Here is a 9,798-nt window from a genome sequence, read left to right on the forward strand (position 1 = left end):
CCCACGCAGCCCACGCTGGGCAGCATTGCCTTGGCGCGCTGGGCCTGCCTTGCGGTGGGCCTGGCGCTGCCTTGGGCTGGGCGTGCGCGCGTCCTTGCTCGCTGGGCGATGGCCTGGCTTCGTGCTGGGCCTTCGTCCGGCAGGCCTCGTCCGATGCTTATTCGTACGATACGCTTCCGATTAAATTTCCGGTTCCGGAATTCAATTCCGATACGAACAATATTTAATATTTCCGATTCCGGAATTAATTTCCGTTTTGAACAAATATTGAATATTTCCGTTTCCGGAATTATTTTCCGATTCCGATAATATTTCCGATTCTGACAATATTTCCGTTTCCGGCAATATTTCCGATTCCGGCAATATTTCCATTTCCGATAATATTTTCCGATACGTACCATGTTTCCGTTTCCGGCAACATCTACGACTTGGATAATATTTATATTTCCGATACGATCCATATTTCCGTTTCCGGCAATATCATCGTTTCCGGAGTATTCATTTCTTGCTTGTGACGATCTCAGCTCCCACTGAAACCAAGATCCGTCGATTCCGAATATCCATAGATAGAGTATTTAATGCCATTAAATACTTGATCTGTTTACGTACTATTTGTGTGACCCTACGGGTTCAGTCAAGAGTAAGCTGTGGATTAATGTTATTAATTCCACTTGAACTGAAGCGGCCTCTAGCTAGGCATTCAGCTCACTTGATCTCACTGAATTATTAACTTGTTAATTAATACTAAACCGCATTTATTAGACTTAACATTGAATGCATACTTGGACCCAGAATTCTCAAATTCGAAGCCTAACTATGACTTTTCGAAGGTTTTAGTTTTTCGAATGCAAAATTTCGTAAATTTAAGATGTTAAATTAAATATTTGCGATTCTTGTTGATAAATCTTGAATTTTTGATTGACCTACTGCATATGTTTAACAAGTTTGAATGCCTAGTCTTGTTAATTATGCAATCTAATTTGTAATTATGATTAATTTGTTGAAAATTAGAATAATTTAGAATTAATTTGATTTTCATAATTAATTGTAATTTAATTAGAAACCTATGATTAAAAACCACCATAAAAATTGTAAATTTACGATAAATTTTAAATTTTTATGACCTAGACTTGAATCCATATCAATCGGAAATCAATTGGATAATAAATTTCCGATTTTTCGCCCTAAAATTATGAAATTAATATTATTTATTAATTTTTCATTAATTTTAAATATAAATTTTAAATTTTTTATGCGATTCGTTCAAATAACTTGCACGCACGAAGCAATGGACGCTTCGTGTTACCCTTAAGGGGTGTTGTATAATGCGGGCATGCGACGACGAGCAAGGGAGCTCGTCGCCCGTGCGGCACGAATGCAATGAGCAAGGGCGTAGTGCACGAGCACAAGGCAGCAGCCCTGCCTTGTGTCGTGTGCCACGAGCAATGAACGAATGGGCATGGGCGAAGGGCGAGCCAAGGCAGTCGCGTGTGGGCAGCAAGCGAGCTGCGCCACAACGCGAGCTGCCTCGCACAAGTGCGCGCAGCCTCGCGCGCAGCGAGCGCAAGCTCGCGTGCCACGAGCGCTGCGCCCAGCACTGCTCGCGCGCGCAGCGCGCGATGTCGCGCGCCAGCGAGCGATGGCTCGCGCGCGCAGCGCGCGATGTCGCTCGCCCAGCGAGCGATGTCGCGCCCCAGCGAGCGATGGCTCGCGCGCACAGCGAGCGAGCCAGCGCGCCCAGCGAGCGATCTCGCGCGCGCGCACTGCGAGCGATAGCTCGCGTGCGATGGCGCGCTGTGCGGAGGCTTGCGATAGGGAAGCAGCAGCTATGCGACGAGCGCATGGGCTGCGCGCACATGGCCAGCAATGGCTGTGTGCGTACGGTCCATGGGCGTGCAACGCGTAGGGTGTTTGCGTTACGATTAGATCGTTTTGAATGTTTAATTTGAAAATTTCAGTTCACGTAATTTTAATTAATTTTAAAATTAATAATTTGAATTATTTTCTTGGATTTTAATTTTGAATATTATAATTATAATAAATGTTATTTATTCTAATTATTTTACTAAAATTAAAATCATGAATTAATTTAAATACGACTGAAATTAAATTAAATTTTTGGATTCAATTATAAATTGATATGAGCTTTAAATTTTAATTAAATTTGTATGTTTCCGGTTGGACTGGAAATACATTTTTATGTTTAAAATTGGTAAAGCATATGAATTTATTGGTTTAAGTGGGAGCGCTTTTTAGTCATAAACTCTTGATTAGGTCTACAAATCCTTAAGGTTAAAACAACTTGATTAGAATTAATAAGGACTGAATAATTGGTAGATTATTGGTGCCCTTGATTAATTGCTGCAAATGTTTACGTGATGCATAATGTGTTTTACTAACCAGCTATGTGGGCCATTCATGATAATGAATGGGTGAATAGTATATATTGTATATGTACTGTTTTGCAGGTTATGAAGTGACTAGTATGGCCCAAATAGGATAGAAAATATGGTCTGCGTACCATTATTTTGAATGTAATTGGTCTAAAGTACCAAAGTTATTTTTCAATTCAAATATGGTCTGCGAACCATCAAATAGTTGTAATTAGTTATAGCTTATCCTATTTGAAGAAAATGGTGCCTCCCACGGAGATTTTCAAGACGGACTTTGAAGTCAAAGCTTCAAGATGAAGTCGGGCCATACTAGATCACAAATATCTTATGCATGTTTTAAGTTATTTATTGCTTTAAATATGTCTTAAAATGCATGAGATCAAAAGCTTGATTATGTTGCATGATTAAGGATTTTAGTTCACTTAAAATCTAACCAACATAGTAAGAGCCTTAAGTTCCAAACTTAAAAATTGAGTTAAAAGGTGCCATGCCAAAATATACACTTGCTTGGATATCCTTTACATCAATCTAGTAATAGTTTTCGCTCAGCGAGGTGTTACTTATTGGTCCTAAAGGGGCAAGGTACACAAATAATTGTGAGTACATGTTAGTTTTGGTGAAACTCAACGATATAAGTAAGGAGTCCTTTTATGTCGTGGCAAATTCGATAGGTTTACCTAATAAGTTCTTAGACGTACCTATCAACCAAGAATAGTTTCTAGACTATTAGCAAAAGGCTTTTGCTTACCTAAGATGTTCTAGGATTAAGTCGACAAACTGTGCTTAGTTCTTCAATGATTTTAGGATCTTGGAATCATTTTATTCACACCTGCCGGAACACATAACTTGAATAAAATGCTTAATAAACATTGAATTATGCATGTATGCTAGAATTTAAGTTTATTAAGAGAAACTGTGAATGGTTATTTATTTGTTTATTCTTTTCAATTGTAGTTTTTAATATGGCAAACAACAATTCATTCAACATTCGATCAATTCTCGAAAAGGAGAAGTTGAACGGGAAAAACTTCCTTGACTGGCAAAGGAACTTGCAAATAGTTCTTATGCAGGAAGAAAAGGAGTATGTCCTAGATGAGGCGATGCCCGAAGCTCCAGGCGACGGGATCACTCAGGCAGCCCTCAATCGTTGGATTGATGCCAACAAGGATGTGAAATGTCTAATGCTCGCCACTATGAGTGCGGATCTGCAGAAAACGTTCATCAACTCAGATGCTTTCACAATCATCAGTGAGTTGAAGAACATGTTCCAAGATCTGGCTCGAGTCGAAAGATTCGAGACTCATAGGCAAATTCTTGAGACCAAGCTTAAGAAAGGCGAGCCCGTAAGTCCACATGTTCTCAAAATGATTGGACTCATTGAGAATATGAGTCGGCTGGATCAGCAATTTTCTCAGGAAATGGCTATAGACACCATCCTCCATTCTCTTCATAGCGGGTATGATCAGTTCAAACTGAACTACAGTATGAATAGTCTGGACAAAACGCTCACTGAGCTTCACGGTATGCTGAAGACCGCTGAAAAGACGCTCAAAAGTGATAAGCAGGATGTGCTTATGGTGCGTGGGGGCAAGTTCAAGAAATCTGGAAAGAAGAGGAATGCTAAGAAAGGTGGCAACAAGGCCAGCCCAACTAAGCAAACTGGCGCCAAATCTGCAAAGAGGAAGGTCAGTCAACCCACTTCTGAATCCGAATGCTTCTACTGCAAGAAGAAGGGGCATTGGAAGAGAGATTGCTTGAAGCTAAAGGAAGATCAGAAGAACGGAACAGTCGTTCCATCTTCAGGTATTTTCGTTATAGACTGTATACTTGCTAATTCAACTTCTTGGGTATTAGATACAGGTTGTGGCTCACACTTATGTTCCAATCCACAGGGACTAAGAAGAAGTAGAAAGTTAAGCAAGGGAGAAGTCGACCTACGAGTGGGAAATGGAGCACGGATTGCTGCATTAGCCGTAGGAACTTACTATTTGTCGTTGCCCTCCGGGCTAGTTTTGGAACTGGAAGAATGTTTCCATGTTCCAAGTCTTACTAAAAACATCATTTCAGTTTCTTGCTTAGATGCTAAGGGATTTTCCTTTATAATAAAAGACAATAGTTGTTCGTTTTATTTTAAAGAGATGTTTTATGGATCTGCTAGATTAGTCAATGGACTTTATTTATTAGATCACGACAAACAAGTATATAACATAAATACCAAAAGGGCCAAAAAGGATGATTCAGATCTCACCTATCTGTGGCATTGTCGATTAGGCCATATAAACTTGAAACGCCTAGAAAGACTTCAAAGCGAAGGAATTCTAGAACCATTTGACTTAGAGGATTATGGTAAATGCGAATCATGTTTACTTGGCAAAATGACAAAGCAACCTTTCTCTAAAGTCGGAGAAAGAGCAAATGAACTATTAGGTTTAATCCATACAGATGTATGTGGACCAATGAGTACAAATGCTAGAGGTGGTTTCAGCTACTTTATCACTTTCACTGATGACTTCAGTAGGTATGGTTATGTCTACCTAATGAAGCATAAGTCTGAATCCTTTGACAAATTCAAGGAATTTCAGAGTGAAGTAGAGAATCAATTAGGCAAGAAGATTAAGGCACTGCGGTCTGATAGAGGCGGTGAATATCTGAGCTATGAATTTGATGACCATCTGAAAGAATGTGGAATTCTATCAGAATTGACTCCTCCTGGAACACCACAATGGAACGGTGTGTCAGAACGGAGGAACAGAACCTTGCTAGACATGGGTCAGGTCAATGATGGGTCAGGCCGAACTTCCATTAGAATTTTGGGGACATGCACTAAATACAGCTGCACTCACTATAAATAGAGCTCCGTCTAAAGCTGTCGAAAAGACTCCATACGAATTATGGTTTGGAAAGCCTCCAAATGTGTCTTTTCTTAAGATTTGGGGATGTGAAGTATACGTCAAACGATTAATTTCAGACAAACTTCATCCAAAATCTGACAAATGTATCCTTGTGGGCTATCCAAAGGAAACAAAGGGGTATTACTTCTACAATACATCTGAGAACAAAGTGTTTGTTGCTCGAGATGGTGTCTTTTTGGAGAAGGATCACATTTCCAAAATGACAAGTGGGAGAAAAGTAGACCTCGAAGAAATTCGAGTCGAACAACAAACTCTAGAGAATGCTCAAGATGACATTCAGGATGAAACTCAGAGATCTTTAGAAGAATCTGGTGAGAATCATGGTCAATCTAGAAATGTTACCCCGCGTAGATCGCAAAGATATAGATCTCAACCGGAAAGGTACTTAGGTATTTTGACGAACGAGAGCTATGACGTTCTATTACTTGAAAGTGATGAACCTGCGACTTACAAGCAAGCTATGACGAGCCCTAGCTCCAAGCAATGGCAAGAAGCCATGCAATCTGAATTAGACTCCATGTCTGAAAACCAAGTATGGGATTTGGTGGATTTGCCAGATGGCTACCAAGCCATTGGAAGCAAATGGGTTTTCAAACTGAAAAAGGACAAGGATGGGAAACTTGAAGTTTTCAAAGCTAGATTGGTTGCAAAAGGTTACAGGCAAGTCCACGGTGTGGATTACGATGAAACCTTTTCACCAGTTGCAATGCTAAAGTCTATTCGAATAATGTTAGCAATCGCTGCATATTACGATTACGAAATATGGCAGATGGATGTCAAAACTGCTTTCTTAAACGGCGTTTTAACAGAAACTGTGTTTATGACACAGCCTGAAGGTTTTGAGGATCCAAAGAATGCTAAAAAGGTATGCAAGCTAAAGAAGTCAATCTACGGATTGAAGCAGGCATCCAGGAGCTGGAATATACGTTTTGATGAAGCAGTCAGTGACTTTGGTTTCATCAAGAACGCAGACGAATCTTGTGTATACAAGAAGGTCAGTGGGAGCAAAATTGCTTTCCTAGTATTATATGTCGACGACATATTGCTTATCGGAAATGACATTCCTATGTTGAACTCTGTCAAGATTTGGCTTGGGAAATGTTTTTCGATGAAGGATCTAGGAGAAGCACAGTACATATTGGGCATCAAGATTTACAGAGATAGATCTAAAAAGATGATTGGACTTAGTCAAAGCACTTATATCAATAAGGTGCTTGATAGGTTCAAGATGGCGGACTCCAAGCGAGGCTACCTACCCATGTCTCATGGAATGACTCTAAGCAAGACTCAGTGCCCAAAAACACTTGATGAGCGTAGACGAATGAATGGGATTCCATATGCATCATTGATTGGTTCAATAATGTATGCTATGATATGTTGGAAATTCTCATTGGGAAACACAAAGGAAAAAAGGGTGAGTGAAAATTCAAGAGTCCCACATTGGAAAAACTCTTCATATTCCTCTTGTTTATTAATTGGGGAATGAGTGTAACTCTTGTTTAAGAAAGTGTGAGAATGGTATGGGTGGACACATCACACACGCGCGCGCGCGCCGGGCCGGGCGCGGGCCGCGGGCCGTGGGCCTTGGGCCTTGGGCCTTGGGCCTTGGGCCTTGGTACTTGGGCCTTGGTACTTGGTACTTGGTACTTGGGAATGCGGTTCGCGGGCGTGGGGTGGGTTTTGTGGGTCAACCCTATTCTTTTTGGTAACTGGACCGTTTTGCTTAAGTCATTGTTACGGGAATCTGTATTGATTACGTAACCGTTGGATTAATTACCATTAATTACGTCCGTTACTACATTCAATGTCTCTGACCGTTTTTGGCTGTTGCAACATTCATTCCCTCAGCCGTTTTTGTCTGTTGCAATGCTTTCCTTCTAATTATTTAAATCAGAGTTTCAGTTCCCTTCACACAGAAAATCATACACACAAAATACGAAAACACATTCTTACTCTCACACAAAATTGCTCTCGGTTTTGGGCATACGTTCTGACTCCATCCGGCTTTGTGAGTGCACACAACGTCGGAGTTGCGCTAATCCTGGAGGGCGACCGCATTCTGTTCTACTGCACCGGGAGGTAGCGCGGAATCGTCTTTTAGGACAGTGGGTGTCCACGACGCAACAATTGTTCTTCGTTCAGTTCATCGAATCAGATAAGTTTGTTCTAATTTTCGCTTTAATCGCAACATGATATGTACACGCCCGGATGTTGCGTACGCACTCAGTGCTACGAGCAGATACCAGTCAGACCCAGGAGAGGCGCATTGGACTGCTGCCAAGAACATTCTGAAGTACTTGAAAAGGCACAAAGATGACTTCCTGGTCTATGGTGGAGATGATGAATTAATTGTTAAAGGCTATACGTACGCAAGTTTCCAAACCGACAAAGATGATTTCAGATCACAGTCTGGGTTTGTCTTCTGCCTCAACGGAGGAGCAGTAAGCTGGAAAAGTGCTAAGCAAAGCACCATTGCGGATTCTACAACTGAAGCGGAGTACATTGCTGCACATGAAGCAGCAAAGGAAGCTATATGGCTAAGGAAGTTCATAGGAGAACTTGGTGTAGTCCCCTCCATTAAAGGACCAATAGCCCTGTATTGTGATAATAACGGAGCTATTGCACAGGCAAAAGAGCCTAGACACCACCAGAGAGTCAAGCATGTACTTCGTAGATTTCACCTTCTACGAGAGTTCGTTGAAAGAAAAGAAGTCGAGATAAGAAAAATTGGAACTGATGACAACATATCAGATCCATTAACTAAACCTCTGCCGCAAGCGAAGCACAACTCGCACACTGCAGCTATGGGAATCAAGCATATTGGAGAATGGCTTTGATGTCTCTGTTTAATGTTTTAAAGTTTTAGAGTTTAAATCTTTGTAAAACATTATTGGTTAATCATTCACAATAAATAAAAGAAATTCATTTTTCCATTTAATTTGTGGTTTATTAAATGATGAGTCCCTTCAACTTGACGATATATTCAAGATAGACTGTCAGGACCAGTCCTGTGACTAAGAAATGTCTATCAAGTGAACTTGAATGTCAAAGGTTGAAAATGGTCCCTAATCGGAGTTTTCTATAAAATTGGACGCATAGAAAACGTTAGACGATTAGAATGCAAGATGACTAGTAGTTCTGTTTCTTGAACTATGTGGACATGGCAATGTCATAATCATTTGCATAGATACTTACTTTGGGAAGACTAGTATCGGACAAGACCTATGAAACTTTACTGTAAGAGATGAAAGTCTGTCATAAGTAAATTTCATTAAATTATTAGACACTAAATCCTCAATACCTGAGTGATTTGAGATTACTTGTTTGAGAACTGGTTGCTTTGACGTTGACCAACCGTCGCACCGTAAAAGGAGGCTATAAAGGCAACGCTCAGGTAATCACCTATCAAACGAAGTCTAATCTCAAGATCACAAGATTGGGATTGTCCTCCCATAAATCGGGATGAGATGCTTAAAAGTTGTACAAGGCCACTCGGAGAGCTAGAAACTGTGAAATGCATGGCCGTGCTCGGATGAATCATAGGCTATGATTATCTGTTTATTTGATCAGTTGAACTCTGAAACCGAGGAACACCTCTGGACATAATAAGGATGACAACTCTTACCTTATGTTCAAGAGCAAGCATCGAGCGACAAAGGAATTAGGAAATGCACACTTGTCCCTAAGGACAAGTGGGAGACTGAAGGAAATAATGCCCTTGGTCCAAGTATGCATTCTATGTTAAGTCTAATAAATGCGGTTCAGTATTAATTAACAAGTTAATAATTCAGTGAGATCAAGTGAGCTGAATGCCTAGCTAGAGGCCGCTTCAGTTCAAGTGGAATTAATGATATTAATCCACAGCTTACTCTTGACTGAACCCGTAGGGTCACACAAATAGTACGTAAACGGATCAAGTATTTAATGGCATTAAATACTCCATCTATGAATATTCGGAACCGACGGATCTTGGTTTCAGTGGGAGCTAAGATCGTCACAGGCAAGAAATGAATACTCCGGAAACGATGATATTGCCAGAAATGGAAATATGGATCGTATCGGAAATATGAATATTATCCAAGTCGTAGATGTTGCCGGAAACGGAAACATGGTACGTATCGGAAAATATTATTGGAAATGGAAATATTGCCAGAATCAGAAATATTACCGGAAACGGAAATATTGTCAGAATCGGAAATATTGCCGGAATCGGAAAATAATTCCGGAAACGGAAATATTAAATATTTGTTCGAAACGGAAATTAATTCCGGAATCGGAAATGTTAAATATTGTTCGTATCGGAAATAGATTCCGGAAATGGAAATTTAATCGGAAGCGTATCGTACGAATTAGCATCGGACGAGGCTTGCCGGACGAAGGCCCAGCACGAAGCCGGGGCCATCGCCCAGCAAGCATGCGCGCCACAAGCCCAGCCAAGGCAGCGGCCAGGCCTACCGCAAGGCATGCCCAGCGCGCGCCAAGGGCCACGGCTG

The sequence above is a fragment of the Spinacia oleracea genome, chromosome 6 (genome assembly GCF_020520425.1).
Source record: "Spinacia oleracea cultivar Varoflay chromosome 6, BTI_SOV_V1, whole genome shotgun sequence".
Classification (NCBI taxonomy): Eukaryota; Viridiplantae; Streptophyta; class Magnoliopsida; order Caryophyllales; family Amaranthaceae; genus Spinacia; species Spinacia oleracea.